This window comes from Mercenaria mercenaria, chromosome 6 (assembly GCF_021730395.1).
Source record: "Mercenaria mercenaria strain notata chromosome 6, MADL_Memer_1, whole genome shotgun sequence".
Classification (NCBI taxonomy): Eukaryota; Metazoa; Mollusca; class Bivalvia; order Venerida; family Veneridae; genus Mercenaria; species Mercenaria mercenaria.
This window is the reverse complement of record NC_069366.1, coordinates 57,862,234-57,884,020: the sequence shown is the minus strand read 5'-3', so window position 1 is coordinate 57,884,020 and position 21,787 is coordinate 57,862,234. Positions and strand designations below refer to the sequence as shown.

At 35.1% G+C, this 21,787-nt stretch overlaps 2 protein-coding genes across 2 annotated transcripts in view; one reads left to right on the top strand and one right to left on the bottom strand.

The window, feature by feature from the left end:
* Positions 1 to 21,787, bottom strand: part of LOC123548801 (probable ATP-dependent RNA helicase DHX35) — a 279,137-nt gene that overhangs the window by 135,151 nt on the left and 122,199 nt on the right. The gene's annotated exons all lie outside the window — the stretch shown is intronic.
* The window catches only part of LOC123548800 (FMRFamide receptor-like), a 30,201-nt gene continuing 11,401 nt past the window's right edge, over positions 2,988 to 21,787 (top strand). Inside the window, exon 1 of the mRNA XM_045336344.2 lies at positions 2,988 to 3,260. The gene's annotated coding sequence lies outside the window, so the exon portion shown is untranslated. The remainder of the gene's footprint in view (positions 3,261 to 21,787) is intronic.

Sequence of the window (21,787 nt, the reverse complement as noted above, 5' to 3'; positions counted from 1 at the left end):
TCAAGGTGAACATTCTGACCAACTTTCATAAAGATCCCATGAAAAATGTGACCTCTAGAGTGGTCACAAGCAAAAGTTTACGCACGCACGGACGGACGGACGGACGGACGACGGACGACGGACGCTGCGTGATCACAAAAGCTCACCTTGTCACTTTGTGAGAGGTGAGCTAAAAAGCATGTTTTGATGACTGAACACAAAATTTAGCCTAGCAATTGGTCAATTTCAATGAAAAACTCAACTAGATGCCCACGGGCAACATGTCGAGCCCGCCTGCTGTCAAAAGGACTAGGAGTTGCACATGACACCCTGTCTCATTGAGGCAAACATAAATTTTATGCCAAATAAAAAATGATTGCAAAAAGTTACAATATAAGTTATTTAAAGTAACAACAAAGGGAAGTAAATCTTTTAAAAAATCTAAGTCCACACAAAAATTCTTACCAGAAGAGAAAGGTCAAAATACACCTCAAAATGGATGTAACATGCATACTGTACTACAGAAAAGTGGTCTTGATTTTTCCCTACGACAAGTAATAAAAAAGTTACAATATAAGCTATTTATAGTAATAACAAAGGGAAGTAAGTAATTCTAGATTCTTGCACACGACACTCCGTCTCATGATGGTGAGCAATTGTGCAAAGTTACATCAAAATCCCTCCATGCATGAAAAAGAAATGCTCCGGACAAAGTCATTCTTGTATCTGACCTTTGACCTCAAAGTGTGACCTTGACCTTAGACCTAGGGTCCTGGTTCTTGGGCATGACACTCTGTCACATGGTTGTGAACAAGTTACATCAAAATCTCTCCATGCATGAAAAAGAAATGCTCCGGACAAAGTCATTATTGAATTTAACCTTTGACCTCCAAGTGTGACTTGACCTTTGAGATAGGAACATGCGGTTTGCGCAAGACACTCCGACTCACTGAGGTTAACATTCAGGCCAAATATAATCAAGATTGCTATATACATGTCAAAGTTACGGTCCTGACAAACAAATCTGGATGGACGCACGGATGCAAGCACGGACGCACATACACCGAACAGCCATTTGAAGCAGGAGTTTTGAGACTGACATCCAACCTAGCCTATTTACCTGCTGAACACTGGTGTTTAATGAGAATAATTAATATCTTGAACCGATTATTCTTGAGAAGGTTGATGCCTTTAACATGAAACCATCCATTCTTTTAAACATATATATATATAATGTTATATAGAGCTAATTAAAGGGCAACAACTGTTACAGTAGATCCTTGATGGGTAGTTAGAACTACCACTGAAAAGGAATAAAGTATTTGCACCAACCGTCATTGACCTTAAAGCGCTCACTGTACAAGGCTTCAAGTACATTTGTATAACGTAATGGTACAAGTACAGAGTAAGGTTTCTTCTATGTTAGCTTATACACACAATTTCACACGATTTTTTAAGTTTCCACTATATACATATAGGGAAAAATAACCATGCCCTCTGGCGGCCATGTTATTTGACAAATCAAAATAATCAGAGGGTCACAGAAGGACCAATTGTGTAAAATTATTTAAAAATCAGGGCAGCAGTTTCACACGAGAATATTTTTTAAATTTCCATCATATACATATAGGGAAAAGTGACATGTCCCCTGGCGGCCATGTTTTCTGACGAATCAAAATAATTTGAACAATGTTTTCTGACGAATCAAAATAATTTGAACAATCTTGGTAGAGGGTCATACAAGGATCATTTCTGTTAAATTATTTTAAAATCGGGCCAGTAGTTTCACACAAGAAGATTTTTAAAGTTTCCAATATATACATATAGGGAAAAGTGACCACGCCATCTGGCGGCCATGTTTTTTGATGAATCTGTAAAATTTGAATAATCTTGGTAGAGGGTGACATAAGGACCATTTGTGTGAAATTATGTCAAAATCAGACGAGTGGTTTAGGAGAAGATGTTGTTGGAAGATTTTTCTACTTTTAGCTCTGGTGGCCCCTATGTGCAACCAAGCGGAAATATCTGAATAACTTTGGTAGAGAACCACCCAAGGAACATCCAGGCCAAGTTTCATCAAAATCCATTCAGTGGTTTTGGAGGAGATGTTGTTTAAACACAATTGTTGACAACGGATGGACGCATGCACGACGGACGCCGGACACAGCGTGATCACAATAGCTCACCATGAGCACTTTGTGCTCAGGTGAGTTAAAAAGACAAAAAGAAACCATTTTTTATCGAATTTATTAGTGTTCCACTAAAACTGTGATCTTACAATGTACGATTAAAGTCTAGAAAATATATGACAAATCCTTATCATCAATTGTTTTTTTCTTTTCAATAAATGCAAATCTCCATCAGATGATTAAATGTGAAGTACTTTAATATATTTATATTATATTTCTTTGCTTTTTGTAATGTTTTTAATGCTTGTGAAATTGTAAATGTTTGTATATATGTATTGTTGTTGTTTTAATTGAAGGCTATTCTGGAAATAAGTAGGCATGTCATTTTTATAATACATATCTATACACTATGATGGAAACCTTCAGTGAATAAAGATTTTATTATTATTATTTTAATCAACAATTACAGATAAAACACAGTAAAAATAAAATATAAATTAAAGTAATTTACCACTATATTCTGGGGCTACCCCTTTTAATTAGACTCTGATTTACACTTCGTGTGACTTAAAAACCCTGAACAACAAGGCCTAATGACAAAAAAATACCTTGACGTTATTGTTATAAAAAGATAATGTACCAAAAACTCTACAATCCGTAGGGTATCTGTATTTCATATGCTTTACCATAGATAAACACCAATGCCAATGGTCAAACGCTTTGGTATAGAATAAAGTTTTAAAAAACATCACCCTCGTATTACTGTGTTTATAAACCTGTTATGAGAGACAACCAATACTGAACTTACTGGTCTATATGGTCTATATCGTAGTACTACAATACCTGGCACAGTAATTACGTATGGTGGGCATGTTGTAGTATTTAAGCCTGTGCATTATCCAATAAAGGCCTCAGAAACTAGTTACGTGTGCTAAGAGTGTGCCTCTCAAATACATTACTGATCACAATCTGATCACAGACACCTTGTGCAACACAGATCACAACCTGGACATACATAAAAATAAAGTTTTTATTGTGTGTAATAAAACAAAAATAAGTGAATCAAAGACAAAATTAAACAGCTACAAAAAAAGAACGTGGAGACCATTAAAAAATTGCAGTTTGGATTTTATTGTATATTCTACACAGCAGGTAAAATTTATTAAAATAATATTTTTAGCTTCAACTGAATAAAATTCAGCACCTGTCTGAAATGCATTGTTTATGAAATATAAAGTATTAAAAGAGGAATAAAGGAGAATAACAGGGAAAAAAAGACATTTCTTTTAATTCAATATACTTTCCATTTTGAGTTCTTCTAGTGTTTAATAAAAAAAGAAATGGACTTAAGAATAAAATAGCTTTATTTAATTCAATAATTTCATTTTTTCTATTGTAGTAATACTTAACATGCATAAAAATCGATAATTTTGCAATTATTCATTTAATTCAATGAGAGAATTAGTTTAATGAATCCATATACAATACAGGTATAACATAAATCGGTTCAGAATACAACAACATAAAAAGCTATTTAAAACACCAATTGTGAGAAAAACATTAAAATATCTATTGTTTAAAAGAGATTGAAATTTGTAGACTAGTTTATATTTTTGCTGTTTAGAGATATAAAAGTTACAAAGCGGAACTAAATCTCTTAATATCTTAACACTTTACATTTCGTCTAATAGAATTAAGTACCAACATTTTGTTGCAACATTTCTATCCCATTATTATAAACCCAACACCATAAATGTCATACATTTGATAGATTTTATGCAACTGCATTTTTTTTTTTTATTTTATTTGATATATATTCATTTCATAGTTAATTATATAATTCACTAAACCACACTGCTCTCTTTCTAATTCGGTTTGAGGGTACAGTGCATTAAATTCACAGTTTGAGGGTGCAGTGCATACATTGTTTGCATCTTCTTAAAAAATTCATACGAGTTAGCACTCGAAATTCATTGCTATCAAAAGTAAAAAATAAAAATAAAGATAAAATTTTTTTTCTAAAGAATGATACCAAAATTACCAACATATTCCCAATTTCAAAACATAGATTGAAATAAATACGCAGGTGGGCTGACTTTAAATGCTATTATGCCAGTCAGTAAGTGATCCAGAGATAGTCAATCACTTAGTTGACAAAACCGTATGTCAATCAGAATATGTCAATCGGAATATGTCAATCGGAGTGCCATCTATAGATTTCCCTTCCTGCTATAATCTATCATATGATTTTGACAATGAGGAAATTAAACAAATGTCTTAGAGCAACCCAGTATAAATATTGGCACTTGAAGGCAATAAAAATAAGAGTGTGATGTGTGTGTCAAAGTTGCGTAAAATGAGACCTAACTTTTTTTGCGCATGAGCAAATTCATCATCACTTTTTACTCTGCTTTCGTGTTCAGCATTTCCTTAAACATCAACTTTCTTTTGATTTTGTTCCATACAATTAGCGTTATAAACTAATAAAGTATGCTTACAACTTATATATAAATATGTGATTCATATTTGCGACCCCAGGCATAAATAAATGAACATAATTATGATTAATCTTCTGAAAATGGAACAGTTTCTGCCGTTTCTGAAGGTGTTTCCGAAAGACGGCCCCGGCTTTTAACAAAACTATACATTTGTTTTCCAGAATATCAGTTTGACTACTGCTACAGATAGCGATTAAACACACTTTACCATTAATCTTTACCTTGCTAAATTTCTAAAATGGATTAGTCCATCATTCAATTTAGGCAGTACCATTTATTGTTCGTAGGGGTGTTCACTGAAAATTTACTGACAGATTAGCAAATAGTGCAGACTATCATCAACCTGCACGGATGTGCAGGCTGATCTTGGTCTACACTTTTCGCAAAGGCAAAATCACTTGCCGTCAGCTAGATAAAGGTTAACATAAGTGTTGCCTAAAACTCACTGAATTGGTTAAGGCTGCCAACTTCTAAGCTCTAAAGGAAGAGCGCTGATCGAATGGATCATCCGGCTAGGAGTTCGATTCTCGAGTGAAGTGTCATAATATTATCTTTGCTGTTTTGATAGAAGAAATTGTGTCTTCTGCTTGCAGAAATTGGCAGTTCCCACTTAGAACTGGTACAGAATCAAGGTCCTGTTCAACACCAGTTTGAGTTTAACTGCCCTCAGTTACATAACTGAAAAAGAACTGGTACAGAATCAAGGTCCTGTTCAACACCAGTTTGAGTTTAACTGCCCTCAGTTACATAACTGAAAAAGAACTGGTACAGAATCAAGGTCATGTTCAACACCAGTTTGAGTTTAACTGCCATCAGTTACATAACTGAAAAAAATACTGAAAACTGGCGATAACCCAAAACAAGCGTAAGTATGCACGGAATCCGGAATCTGTTTATCAGCAAATTTACAGTACAAAATGACATTTTCTAACTTTGAACAATTTGACATAAATCTGGAAGCCTGCCTCTTTAAAACATTCACACATTTACTGTCAAGCTTCTGCCAAATATATGACCTAATGATCCGGGGTCTGAGCATGAAACTATTGTATCTTGCCCTTTATTTATATACAGTTTAAATAGTTTTGCGCACAGCCCTCTCAAACAACACTCTGTCTTATAGTTAACTTTACAAACACTGGCTGCAACTTGACATTCCATGAACTGACACAGTACAATTACATCCATCTTCCTGTGTACAAAATCAATCACCTTAAAACTAATTTCTCTTTTTAAAGAAAAATAAAAAAAAACATTATTTCAACAGAAATAAACATTTTCATTTTTGTTTATATATACTGCTGCTGTTTTTTTTGTGTGTGTTTTTTTTTATTTTGCAGCTGTGACTGTTGTTTTGTGTTTTTTGCAGTTGTTGTTGTTTTTTGTAGGTTTTTTTTCTGTGTCAGACACTGAAAAAACTTATTTGTAGGTAGTCTTTATACACAGCACTGAACTAACAGTAAATATTTGAAGTGGTCTTTGAAGTCAGGAGGTCTCTGTGCACAGGTGGTCTTAAATAAAGCTAGTTTGAAAGAATAATTCCTCACCTCTATACAAACAGTGATTGGGGCCTCTGTGGCTGAGTGGTTAAGCTCGCTGACTTTGAATCACCTGCCATGCACCACTGTGGGTTTGAGCCTCACTAGAGGCGTTGAATTCTTCATGTGAGGAAGCCATCCAGTTGACTTACGAAAGGTCGGTGGTTCTACCCAGGCGCCCACCTGTGATATAATAATGCATAGAGGGGCACCTGTGTTCTTCCTCCACCATGAAAGCTAGAAAGTCGCCATATGACCTAAATTGTGTTGGTACGGCGTTAAACAAAACAATAACAACAACAAACAAACAAAAAATGATTATCTCCTGCTTTATGTTGTATTTTATGCTAAGGGGTCGGGAACACAGACAAAAAAAACTAGAATTTACCGTTTTCTTTCATAGAAGTAAGTCGCTCTATATATCTGACAGTCATACATACATAGTTTTTGATTTCTTTCTATTTATATTTCTAACATGACCCCATTTTGTTGCCAATAAATGAAGAAGGCTGAAACAGTGATGTTATTATGCAAGAAAATTACTGTTGATTTGTCACAATGTGTCAAATGTCAATAATGAATATGACACAAAAGAGGCAAATATTGGTGGATGTTGTAGAGGATGTAGATATTGTATAAGAATGGAAATAATAAAATTTATTTTGTTGGGTTTAACGGTGCACTGACAAAATTTTAGGTCATATGGCGACTTTCAAGCTTTGATGGTGGAGGAAGACCCCAAGTGCCCCTCCGTGCATTATTTCATCATGAGTGGGCACCTGGGTAGAACCACCAACCTTCTGTAAGCCAGCTGGATTATGCTTCCTCACATGAAAAATTCAACGCCTTGAGTGAGGCTTGAACCCACACCGATGAGGGGCGAGTGATTTGAAGTCAGCGGCCTTAACCACTCAGCCACTGAGGCCCCCAGGAAATAATAAAAAGATGAATATATCTCAAATAGTGATTTTCCCATGAAAAAAATCATTGTCGTTTAAATGTGTATTATAATGCAACGAGGGTGCATTTGAATTCAAAACAGTGATTTCATTCAACGACAAAATCACAGTTTGGGATATATTATTTATTCAACGACAGTGAATACTGATACTAGAGAAAAAGAAATGTAATGAACATGTAAAATTGCCATTTGAGCCGCGCCATGAGAAAACCAACATAGTGGCTTTGCGACCAGCATGGATCCAGACCAGCCTGCGCGTCCGCGCAGTCTGGTCAGGATCCATGCTGTTCGCTTTCAAAGACTATTATTATTAGAGAAACCATTAGCGAACAGCATGGATCCTGACCAGACTGTGCGGATGCGCAGTCTGGTCAGGATCCATGCTGTTCGCTTTCAAAGACTATTATTATTAGAGAAACCATTAGCAAACAGCATGGATCCTGACCAGACTGTGCGGATGCGCAGGCTGGTCTGGATCCATGCTGGTCGCAAACCCACTATGTTGGTTTCTCATGGCACGGCTCATTTCAATAACAGATCATTTCTTGGAAAGGGAACAATGGAATTCACATGCAGAAAAAAAGGAAACATAATATAGGCCATGTTAATTGTAAAGGTCTTTGCAAAAACAGACACATTTTTCTAGTAATTTGGCAGATTTCATCCCAGCTGTCTTCTGCTTTTCCTATAATTGAGCAATCATGCACAATGAACATTGGATCATACAGATGTCTGTGGAAACACACTATCATCTTCCTATGTTGTATTGTAGTTTTTCTTATAGTATTTCAATACATCATTTATTTATTATCATTCAATGGGAAATATAATTCCCATTAAATTTTGTTATCTTTAATTTCAAAATCCACAAATTATGCTAATTATGTTAAAAAACAGTTATTTTTATGCCAGCTATATTTAAATATACAGGAGTCTAGGAGCTGTAACATTTTTTTCTCAATGCATTACTGCTTTTATTACCTCCCTTCATTTCTTATTAATTATGCAGTAAAGATTGTTCTGCATGCGTATAGTCACTTAAAAATAAATCTAATAATCTCAACATTATAATCACCTTGTTTATGTCCTTGTGTGGCTTGAAATGAACATTACTAAAACCAAATATACAAAATATTCAACAAATTTGAAATAAAATAACTGCTTTACTGTGCAACACAGTTATTTCTCTGAAAAAAAAAATAGTCTGAATGATAAATAATGATGAGACTGAAGCCAAACGAAAAAAAAAAACAAAAAAAAATATCTAAAAGATTTCTTCAGTCTATAATTATAACAAGCTGGCAGTGTAAATCTGTTTATTTAAGTGTTTATCAAGCTATCTTATCTTTCGGTAGCAGGGAAATTGCTGGTAATTATTTAACAAATTTGGTGTTGAGACTATATGATAAGTTTATCAATAAAATAAAACATATGGAACTCTTCACAACCAATGCTGAGTGACTTATGTGTTTGGATATTTTCTTGCTGTCTCAAAGCCAAAACAAAACAGTAAATATTACATTCAATTACTTTCTGACAGAAAAACCACAAGAATTTACAAGCAGTTTCTGGACACCAACCTGGCATAAAAAATTGTTGAAATTCTCAGCACAACATTTAAATATTTCATGTATGGAAACCATTCAGTCGGAAAGCCTGCTCATGCCCATATTTTATGCTTGAAGCAATACCTGATAATTCCTTCACCATTAAAATTGAAAAGTCAAAAATCTGTTTTTGGCATACTGTTATGACATCCATGGGCAAAATTTTCCTAATCCACTTTATAGGATCAGAACACAATAGTGGCCGACATAATAAATTATGTTCACTTTGATTCCATGCATCCAATTTTTTGCAAAATTGAAGTTTGGATTAATTTTGTCCCTAATTTTTTTATGTGATTTTAATGTATAACTGTTCTAAATAGGCTTACCTCAAATTCCAGAAGCATGTTAGTCGCGAGTTAACAACATTATGATCTTTTAAGCTTTTATTCTGAAATCTACTGAAATCGTTCACTTCAGTCAGGTTAAAGGGAAGAATCGGTTTTAACGGCCAACTAGTTGGACACTAAGATAAAATACTATACCTCATTTGCATATTTCCTTATTATATTCAATTTAACTTCATTGGTTCCATTAAACAGTAGAATGACCAGCCCCACTTCACATTGCTAAGAGCATGATTGATACGGGTGTCTTAAATTCTACTACATTCTCATAAACCTTACTGCATTTTGATATGATGTAAATTGGTCTTTATCTAATATTATACAACAATTAAAGTTAAATATAGCTTTTAATTTTATCTAAAAAACAGAAATAGCAGCTGTTTAAATAAGGAATGTGTAAAAGTTGCACATGAACTTATACACTGTCAACCAAATCCTTAAAGGGCGGTAATAAAAAACAATGAATTTAAAAATGTTTTCTATGATGTAAGTCAAATAGTCACAACTTGACAATATATGAGAAAACAATATTACTATCAATAATCAGATGGAACAAGAAAAATATGAACTATAAAAACTATATTCAGTGACAAACAATGTGGCAGTCCAGTCATAAACCAAAGCATTATGACTCAAGGCATTATGACCTTTGACGCCACTTCAGTTCACAGGTTCAAATGTGTTAAATGGACTAAGGCCTACAGCTGAGCTTCCTACAGTAAGTGCTGAGAAAAAATTAACAATGAAAGATACTGATAAAATATGACACTGCTGGAAATGTCTTATTACACTTCTATATTCTGAGATGTCATTAACATGTAAAACTAAAAGAACTGAAGGAGATAAAGCTAATTAATGGAAGTTTTTATTCTTTATGATAAAACAATTTATAGGCCATTCATGTATCATATAACTTTATTAAGTCACGAAGGGGAATAATTCTATCAAAGAGACATAAATCTTACAAGCATGTGTTACCTGATCTGATTATCTCATTCTTGTATTACTTTTATTGATGCCTGAAGTTTGAAAATGAAATCAAAGATAATGTGAAGAAAAAAAGACATCTGATATTCTACAATATTAACTACACGCAAGTGAAATTTCAAAATTTCTGAAATGTATTCTGAGAAATTCTCCTTGAAATTCTAAAACAACAAAAGAATAAAATATGCAAAACTTCAGTTTAGATATCACCAAACTTTACTATACTAACATTATTATTATACAGTCAATCTTGTGTTAAGAGACCACCCAAGGGTCAGGCAAAAAGTTAGTGTCTTAAGACAACGGTCTCTTAGGACAAAGTACTAAAATTCAGCATAATATATTAGACTTAATCTTCACTGATGTGGTGTATGTAGGAGACACATTGGGTAAGGATGCAGATGAAGTTTTGATTTCCAGTCAGTTCACCATATCTTTCTTTACATCTCACCAGACATAGTCCCCGACACATGATGTTATTACGTTTTTGATGGAAAGATGACTTAACATGGGCCTATTTAAATTTCAGCGATCTCTTAACAAAAAAAGATCAGTCAATTTGACAAATGGTCATTGAGGACACGTGGTCGCATCCACAAGATTGACTGTATAATAAAATATTCTGCTTACAAAATATATCTACAAAAATATACTGAACTAAGAAACCTTATTGATTATCTCCCCTCTCTCAAACAATAAATTTCTTATCTGCCCCTGATTTTGAAATAAAACACTTGAATGCAATAAAAACTTCAATGGGACAAAGAAATTAGATCTTAAGCTAACTCTTAAAACTTGTTTTTTCTTCCTTAAAGTGACAGCATACTGGAACAGATGGCTATCTTATCAACAACCTGTGACAAGTTTTCTGTAAGTTCAACAAGAAAATAAGCCATATTTCCTTTAAAATACGATAGTTTAATGGCTCATAAAACCTTGTTTTAACATTATGCTGCAAAAAATAGGTACATAAACGAAGCGCTGACATTCAAATATGTATCTTCATAATTTCTATTATCTCCCTTTAAAAGTTCAGACTTGGTTTTTGAAAGACAGTCTTTTTGGCTCCAACATAATGTAAATAGCAGTTTTATCACCTTAAACATGAAAATAAAGCAGTATGGGAGTTTCATAACAATCTTTAATTTTTTTATATATTTTTAGGTCAGTTTTGGTGTCTGTGATAGATATATGAACCGCGCCATGGGAAAACCAACATAGTGGCTTTGCGACAAGCATGGATCCAGACCAGCCTGCGCATCCGTGAAGTCTGGTCAGGATCCATGCTGTTCGCTTTTAAAACCTACTGCAATTAGAGAAACCATTAGTGAACAGCATGGATCCTGACCAGACTGTGCGGATGCACAGGCTGGGTTGGATCCATGCTGGTCACAAAGCCACTATGTTGGTTTTCTCATGGCGCGGCTTTATGATAACTCTACGCTTATCAATAAAGATTCTGCTGGAATGCACTGCAGATAAAATGCACAAAAAACTGGATATTTTTTTTACAGAAATCATGAAAATATGTCAGAAATTTGACGGGTCATTAATCTCGTGAAATAATTTGGATCTGTTTATTTGCATAAAAGCTTGCAACTGCTGGAACTGTACTCAACGATCATGCAAAATATCTGAATCCCATCTAACCTGGCAGTTAAGATTACAAGTGGAAGTTCTAAACTTGTAATACCACTGGTACTGCAGCACACTTCTGATATGAGATATGTATTGCAACACACTAAAGCAATACTACGGGTAGTGCAACACTTTACTGGTACTGCAGCACACTAATGTAATACTACTAGTATTGCAGAACATTACTGAATGTGACATTTCTGGTATTGCAGCACATGATTGTATAGCACACTATTAGTATTGCAGTTTTGCAATACTGCTGGTATTGCAGAACACAAATGTGATACTACTGGTATTAAATACTACCGGTACTGCAGCACATTTCTGTGATATTTCTGGTATTGCAGCACATTTCTGTGAGATTTCTGGTATTGCAGCACATTTCTGTGATATTTCTGGTACTGCAGCACATTTTTGTGATATTTCTGGTATTGCAACACATTTCTGTGATATTTCTGGTATTACAGCACATGACTATGATACTACTGGTATTGCACACTATTTATATTGCAGTTTGCAATACTGATGGTATAGCAGCTCGTCACTATGATACTACTGGTATTACAACATACTTTTGTAATACTACTAGTATTGCAGCAAACTACTGTGATACTATTGGTATTACAGAACACTATTCTGATACTGCTAGTATTGCAGCAAACTACTGTGATACTATTGGTATTGCAGAACACTATTCTGATACTGCTAGTATTGCAGCAAACTACTGTGATACTATTGGTATTGCAGAAAACTATTCTGATACTGCTAGTATTGCACATTAAACTGTGAAACTATTGATACTGAAAGGAAATTTTGATATTGCAGCAATACTTTTGGTATTGAAGGACACTACAGGTACTGCAGCACAATACTGTGATACTCCTGGTATTGCACTTTTGCAATACTGTTGGCACTGCAGCACACCAATGGTATTGCTACTATTATACTCCTGTATTGCAACACACTACTGTGACACAACACCAGTATTGCAGCCCAGTCCTGATACACTACTGGTATTGCAGCCCAGTCCTGATACACTAATGGTACTGCAGCCCAGTCCTGATACACTACTGGTACTGCAGCCCAGTCCTGATACACTACTGGTATTGCAGCCCAGTCCTGATACACTACTGGTACTGTACTGGTACTGCAGCCCAGTCCTGATACACTACTGGTACTGCAGACCAGTCCTGATACACTACTGGTTTTGCAGCCCAGTCCTGATATACTACTGGTATTGCAGCCCAGTCCTGATACACTACTGGTACTGCAGCCCAGTCCTGATACACTACTGGTACTGCAGCCCAGTCCTGATACACTACTGGTTTTGCAGCCCAGTCCTGATACACTACTGGTATTGCAGCCCGGTCCTGATACACTACTGGTATTGCAGCACATTATTCTGATACTGCAGAGTATTAGAGAACTACTGAAACTTCAACTATAAAAACAAATCCATCTTTTATTTCCACATATCTTACACTTGCCTGAGTGCTGAAATAGTTGGAACAGACAATTCAAATGAGTGTCTTCTAAAACCATGAGACTTTGTAAAGAAAACAAGAGCTGTCTCCATAGGATGACACATGCCCCCGATGGCACTTTGAATGAATAGTTATGGCCGATGTTAGAGTTTAGGACCTTTGACCTACGGAGCTGGGTCTTGCGCGCGACACGTTGTCTTACTGTGGTACACATTCATGCCAAGTTATTTGAAAATCTATCCATGGAGGACAAAGATATGGACCGGACACACCCATCAATGCACTATCCTTTAAAGTCTAAGTGTGACCTTGACCTTTGAGCTACGGACCTGGGTCTTGCGCGCGACACGTCGTCTTACTGTGGTACACATTCATGCCAGGTTAATTGAATATCCATCCATCGATGACAAAGATATGGACCGGACACGCCCATCAATGCACTATCCTTTAATGTCTAAGTGTGACCTTGACCTACGGACCTGGGTCTTGCGCGCGACACGTCGTCTTACTGTGGTACACATTCATGCCAAGTTATTTGAAAATCCATCCATCGATGACAAAGATATGGACCGGACACGCCCATCAATGCACTATCCTTTAATGTCTAAGTGTGACCTTGACCTTTGAGCTACGGACCTGGGTCTTGCGCGCGACACGTCGTCTTACTGTGGTACACATTCATGCCAAGTTATTTGAAAATCCATCCATCGATGACAAAGATATGGACCGGACACGAAAATTGCGGACAGACTGACAGACCGACAGACTGACAGACTGACAGACGGACAGACGGTTCAAAAACTATATGCCTCCCTTCGGGGGCATAAAAAGACAAGGAAAGTTAATGAAAAAATTGCTTAAATAGGTAAAAACTTGCTTATATCATAAAAGGAGAGAAGTCATTGAATCTTGACTTTCATGCTATTTTGAAAGTTACAATAACACTCCTTGTAACTGGACAGGACTTAATTTAAATATGTTTGCACCAAAGCAAAGTATACACAACCATTGTCTCTATGTTGTGAGAATTCTAAGCCCAGGAAATGAGAAAGAAAATAAATCTTAAAAATTGGGAAAGTGTTCATCAATTATGGATATCAACCATTGTACATTCTCAGTCACTTACTTCAACCAAGTTGATGAATTCAGTATTGAAGTAGGCACTTATGTATGCATTTTTGTGGTAAATGATGATAATGACTTTAATTATGAATGAAAAGAATTTCTCACTAATATGCACTATAACAGTGACACGCCAACATTATTACTATCACAGTTGCTGTCATTAATATCATCATCACCATTATCAGCAACAGCAACAAAATTGCCTAAGCTTCCACATGAATGACATATATACTTTCTTTTCTATTGGGTTTAAAGCAGCATGCCTCCAGATCGTTCCACAACAACAAAAATTTTTTTTTTTAGATATCTTGAAATAAATGTTATATTTCTTAAGAAGGCTTTAAAACTTAATTACTGACAAACTTTATGTTACGGAAACACATGAGAATTTGCTGTTTTTACTATTTTTTACGATGAAAATCGAAAAGCGTTTGTCACGCTTTTACTCCAGGTAAACTGTCTCGATTATAAATATCTATATTTTGAAGTCATTATTCACTACTTCAGCTATAGGTTACGACGACGGGAAAATGTCTTTATTGCCGCAGTAGTCCGGGGTTCGATTCCTGACGCGGTCATTTTTCTTCTTAATTTGGAACTTTTAAAATATTTTAGAAACAAAAATTTATATTTTCATGTTCATTATATGACCAAAACTTCAGTTTGAAAGAAAGATTATTTTTTAGCCAAATCTGGAGGCATGCTGCTTTAATGTCGCGCCCACAATTTAGGTCATAATATGGCGACATGACATATATACTAATTTTGATCTGAAGAGGTGCGCAATGCTCAACCCCTGAGGAATATGGGTTCAAGCCCCAATGATCACACCTGCTCATACGATACAAGAACTGGTTTTGTCAGGAAGCAGACTCAACAGGGGATAAAATTAGCTTGAAGCTTTCATCATAGTCGAGCTAAAACAAATTAGTATAAAGTACTCTAAATAATGAATAATCCATTCTTGTACAGTCATCTGAGACCAAAAGATATTTTAACCCTTATCATGCTGGACACAATTGGTTTTGCCTTTGCGACCAGTGGAGATCATGATTAGCCTGTACATCTGTGCAGTCAGATCAAGATCTGCACTGTTCGCTATTCAGTTAAAATCTTTTTGGTAAGCACCCTTTTTACAGTTAATGGTACTGTCCAAATTGAAGAATTGTTTTTTAGATGGACAAGTTCATTATAGAATTTTAGCAGGGTAAGGGCTAAGGACTGTATGTCCTTTATCCATTGGACCTAGCATCTCAAGGTCTGAAGGTTCTCAAGTAAGACATCAATGTGTTTGACTTACAGAAGATTGGTGTTTCTACAATGTGCTTAAGTCTTCCTCTACACAATGATGTTGGGAAGTTGTTATAAAACCTTCGCCATCAGTATGACCTTGAACCTGAAGATACTACCAAACTTGCTAAAAACTGTGAACTGGCATCTAGAATTTGATCATAATGCAAAAATTGTCACAGACCTAACATTGTCTTTAATATAATTATCAGAAGGAAAGCTCAAACCATGTACCATAATTGACAAGATCTGATAGATAACAAACCCCCAGTATTCTCAAGATAATTTTGCCTCCAGACTAAATTATTCAAATGGTGAACACAATTTATTGGTTGTCTCAGTATAAATTAGTGATTTATTTTTCATACATAACAAGAATGAATCAATTGTACTTCATTCATAGAAACAGAATCCCAGATGACAACAAGAGCTGTCTCCATAGGATGATACATGCCCCCGATGGCACTTTGAATGAATAGTTATGGCCGATGTTAGAGTTTAGGACCTTTGACCTACGGACCTGGGTCTTGCGCGCGACGTCGTCTTACTGTGGTACACATTCATGCCCAATAATTTTAAAATCCATGCATGAATGACAAAGATATGGACCGGACACACCCATCAATGCACTAAGATGAAATATGACTTTTAACGTCTAAGTGTGACCTTGACCTTTGAGCTACGGACCTGGGTCTTGCGCGCGACATGTCGTCTTACTGTGGTACACATTCATGCCAAGTTATTTGAAAATCCATCCATGGATGACAAAGATATGGACCGGACACGAATGCACTTTCATGAAATATGACCTTTAACGTCTAAGTGTGACCTTGACCTTTGAGCTACGGACCTGGATCTTGCGCGCGACAAGTAGTCTTACTGTGGTACACATTCATGCCAAGTTATTTGAAAATCCATCCATGGATGACAAAGATATGGACCAGATATGGACGAAAATTGCGGACAGACCGACAGACTGACAGACCGACAGACGGTTCAAAAACTATATGCTTCCCTTCGGGGGCATAAAAATGGAGACAAGAAGTAAATTTGATGAATGAATGATTTCAGTTTTAAATTCAGTACTGATGAAACAGATCCTTTAGTGATTTTATGTCAACAGGTACAACATACATTGCACAGAATTTTAAAAAGTATAAAATATAAGACAATGACTTATAAACTGATATCGTTTTATTTCCTACATAAAATTTCTTCTTCTGAACTTCATTTACAAGATAAACTGAAGGGTAGCCTCTCCACGAAGACGCTTTCAGATGTGATTTTTCAATGCCTCAGCATTTAAATTCAATAAAACCTGTTTCTCTCATTGAGATACTCTTACAATTTGCAGTTCGTATCTAACAAAAACATCTTTAAGCTTGTATTAAAGACCTTTGAGCCTGTATTAACCACTTACGATGAAAGAAAACTAATTGAGAACCTTAATCAGGACAATACAGCGGAATCTCTTTATCTACAAACACTGTCTTAATGAAAAGAAAGAAGAAGAACTTTACTGAAGAGTTACTGAAGTAGTTTGTCTCAAGTATATACCTGCTTTAATAACCATCTTAACCTAATTCTTGTAAAACCTACATTTAAATTTCCTTTGGGAAATGTCTAGTTTTTCGCTGAATTAAGTATTTTCCCAAATGCATATTTACCTACTTTATTAACTTTCTTAACCTGATTCTTGTATACATTTATTTAAATTTCTTTTGAAAACGTTTATATTATTAACTTTCATGAATATCTCCTCTTATAACAAATACACACTAATACCTGAGAAAGAGACAAAATTCACTTTACCAGCGGAAAAAGACAAAATGAATGTATCACTTCTGGGAATAATGGAAGAAAATACTATCTGACTATCTATACAGACAGAGATCTGTCATTAATCAGAGCAATGGTAAACCTGGGGAAAGGGCATTAATAATGTATTAATACCTGGTAAAAGGACAAAATACACTAATACCTGGGGAAAAGACAAAATACATTAACACCTGGGGGAAAAGAGAAAAAGGAACTAACACATGGAAAAAGACAAAATATACTATATAAAATACCTGGGGAAAAGATAAAGACTTCTTTAAAGGTACTAACTGGAGCGGGAAATTTGAATACCTTAAATTTCATAAAGATCAGTCGTTAAAACTATGTATAAAAGCTGTGTACTGTGTTAGTCATCTAATAAAACCTTACAGTAAATTACAAAGAATTTAGCTCAAATACTGTTTATCACATCTGTAAAATATAAATTGAAAAAATAAAAAATAATGATATTACCATTGCTGTGTGGTTTAAGAAATTATAAATTGTGACATATGTCTGTCTGGTGGTCTGCCTCTTTTCATCAAGCTGATAATTATCATTCTTATCATGTTTTTTCATTTGATAAGAGTCTTTAAGAATTTTTTTATCTGTTTTAGAATTGAAAATTATTTTTTTTCCGTTACCCCCTGTGAATCAGGTTTCGATAGTAGCTTACAGTATTAACAATGTGGATTTGTGGAAGGAAGTCATTTATATGATAAAATAAACAACAAAAGAACACTTTAAGTGCATTTTGTAAAGGCACCATACCAGATAAAACTATGATCCTATCTGAATAGAATTTACATTGTAAGTAATAGTACTTAAAATATCATGATCTGCACTGTTCGCCATTCAGTCAATATCTTTTTGGTAAACACCCCTTTTAACAGTTAATGGTATTGTCCAAAATGAAAGATGGACCATTTCATTATAATTTAGCATGGTAAGGGATAAAACAAAGAGCTGTCAGAAGAGATTTTGATGCTGAATTGCCAAATAGGCGGCATATCGGTACACCCAGAGTGATTATTAAGTCATGAGACAGAGTTGGAACGACTAGGCCTATTTCAAGTTTGCATCAAATCTATTTAGTAAAGAAAAAGCATCAAAACTTTAACTAGAAAGGGGGCATAATAATGAAATGTTCATGGACCTTGTGTGATATGACAGTGGTGATAATGAGAGACTGCTATTTAAAGTCTGAATCAGATCAATTAACCTTTAATCTGCTAATGAATTGGTCCATCATTCAATTTGGACAGTACCACTTGTTTATCAAAAGGGGGTGTTCACTGAAAATTTACTGACTAAATAGCAAACAGTGCAGACCAAGATCAGCCTGCACTGGTTGCAAAGGCAGAATCACTTGCTGGTTAAGTTACAACAGAGATTTAGTGAAAGTGCATCAAAACTTTCTCCTGAAATTCAAACTAAAAAGGGGGCAATATAATGAAATATTGATACCAGAGTTATTGACCTTGTGTCATATGATAGGGGTGATGATGTGGATCAAGTATTTTAAGTTTGAATCAAATCAATTTAGTAATAATAGTTATAGCCTGAAAGTGCACCATTAACCTTTCACCTGAAATTCAAAATAGGAAGAGGGCATAATTATGAACAAGAGCTGTCCGTAAATCAGCGCGCTCGACTTTTCTCAGTGCTTGACTCTGAATTAGAGCTTTGCCATTAAAAAAACTTTTAAGTTAAAAAGGGACATAACTCTGTCAAAATTCAAATCAGAGTTATGGGAATTGTGCCTCCTGGTGTAGACTTAGTTAGTAAATAACTATTTTGAGTTTCAAGTCAAAAGCTTCAACAGTAACAGAGATATTTGACTTTTAACAAAAAATTCTAAGTTAAAAAGGGGCATAATTCTGTCAAAATTCAAACCAGAGTTATGGATATTGTTTCTCCTGGTGTAGGCTTTGATGGTAAATAAGTATTTTAAGTTTCAAGTCAAAAGCTTTGATAGTAACAGAGATATTTGACTTTATCAAATTTTTAAAAAAAAATTCTAAGTTAAAAAGGGGCATAATTTTGTCAAAATTTAAACAGAGTTATGGGGATTGTTTCTTCTGTTGTAGACTTTGATGGTAAATAAGTATTTAAAGTTTCAAGTCAATAGCTTTGATAGTAACAGAGATATTTGACTTTATAAAAAAACTTTAAAATAAAAATTCTAAGTTAAAAAGGGACATAATTCTGTCAAAATTCAAACCAGAGTTATGGGGATTGTTTCTCCCGGTGTAGACTTTGATAGTAAATAAGTATTTTAAGTTTCAAGTCAATAGCTTTGATAGTAACAGAGATATTCGACTTTATCAAAAACTTGAACCAATGGCAACGCAGACGCCGGGGCGAGTGCAATAGCTCTACTTTTTCTTCGAAAAGTCGAGCTAAAAATTGGTACCAGAGTTACTGAACTTGCAAGTTTTCAGATTGTCTGCTTGCGATGTAAAACTGCCAATTTTCCTATTCTTTAATTACAAATAATGTCACGGCAAACTTTAATATCACATACAATGTACCAAATTTATTCATTAAATCTTGTGAAAGTGTAATAGTATCCAGATGTAAAAGTTTGGATACCCTATACTAAATGTTTTTGGTTTTTTTGACAAGTATACACTTTGGGGGTTTTAGATAAAGGCAGGTGGAGACGAGAATCCAACATTTAGATTCCTATTGCCTAATTCGTGAACAACTGGTGGGAGAGTTATGTTCCATGTGTCATAAGGCCAAGTGCCAAGCAAGGGGGCTTCTGGTACCATTTTTCACCTCTCTAGTATGATACGGCCGATGACTGTATCCACGATCTCCAACATCGAAATAGACGCTCTACCACTAGGCTGTCAAGGCAGTAGGCTATCCTGGCAATGCAAGATTCAGTAGGATATTCTCATCTTAATAATGGTGGAATAAAAGATATCTAGCTAGCTGGCTACTGTTACCTGAAATACTCTCCAGAGGGGCACCTGGGGTTTTCCTCCACCACCTTAAATACTGGAAAGGTGCCATACGACTCATGCTGTGTTGTGGTCACAGTGACTCGCACAACAAAACAAACAATAAACAAACAAACAAACAAACTGACTGACTTACTGTCTTAATAGTCTTAATGTGGAATATAATAAATTATCTTATCTCAAGAATTTCATTCTAAGTACTTTGTTAGAGAAAAAGATAAGTTTAACAATAAATAAAATGTCTATTGTAAAATTCAGAATTGACTAAAGTAAAGACAGATTCTTCAATAACCTTCAGGGGATCAACTCCATGGGGGATTTTTTATTATTTCAGTAATATAATGAATAAATATAACTGAATATATTCTGAAACATACCCCACACACATAAAATGCAAATCTACATCATATATTGAAAATATAATCATAAAAGTAATATTGCAAATTCGACATTTTTTCTTTTATTATAGAAATACAGTAAAACCTGTAAACAGAGATTACCTGGCTCTTATTTCATTCCCAATTTAAAAAACAAATATGTGAAGTGAGACCACCACATTTTTTTTTATTGGTGGGGGCAGGGGGAGGGGGGTGGGGGGAGGTTTAGCCCCCATTTCAGATCAGTTATGTAACAGCAGACTCATAACTAATGTTCCTGGATTCTGTGCCAGAATTAGTCTGTTATCTGCAAGTCACAGTAAATTGCCAACTTCTCCACATGAATCAGAAATGGAGGAAGTGTTCCTAGATTCTGTGCAAGTACTAGTCTGATATCTGCAAATAATTGACAACTTCTCCACATGAATCAGTTGCCAACTTCTCCACATGAATCAGAGATGGAGGAAGTGTTCCTGGATTCTGTGCAAGTACTAGCCTGTTATCTGCAAGTAATTGCCAACTTCTCCACATGAATCAGAAATGGAGGAAGTATTCCTAGATTCTGTGCAAGTACTAGCTTGTTATCTGCAAGTAATTGCCAACTTCTCAGCATGAACATACGCCTCACTGGCTATCTCTAAGATATTTTCAAGTCCCATACCAGAAACACGTGCAAAAAATCGATTTTTCGGTTATCTTGAATTAAAACACTTGATCTCTTGGAATTCCAGATACTGGGTTTCAACTGTAATTATGATTTTAGTAGATCAATACTGTAGCATGACGAATATACAATAAATACAGGTTTCACTATACTTGCAATGTCACAAAACCTGGAGTTATTTTATTTTGTACTTGCAGAGTTATTCAAAAAATTGTGTAACATTCCTAGGGTGTCTGTAGACATGCAGTTCTCCTTCTGTATTAACTAAATGCATCTAGCAGATGTACCTAGTGAAATTACGAAATCATTTCATAACTCTACCTTCAAAAGAAAACTAAAGTTCTGTTAATCTACAATGTTTTCAGACCTTGCT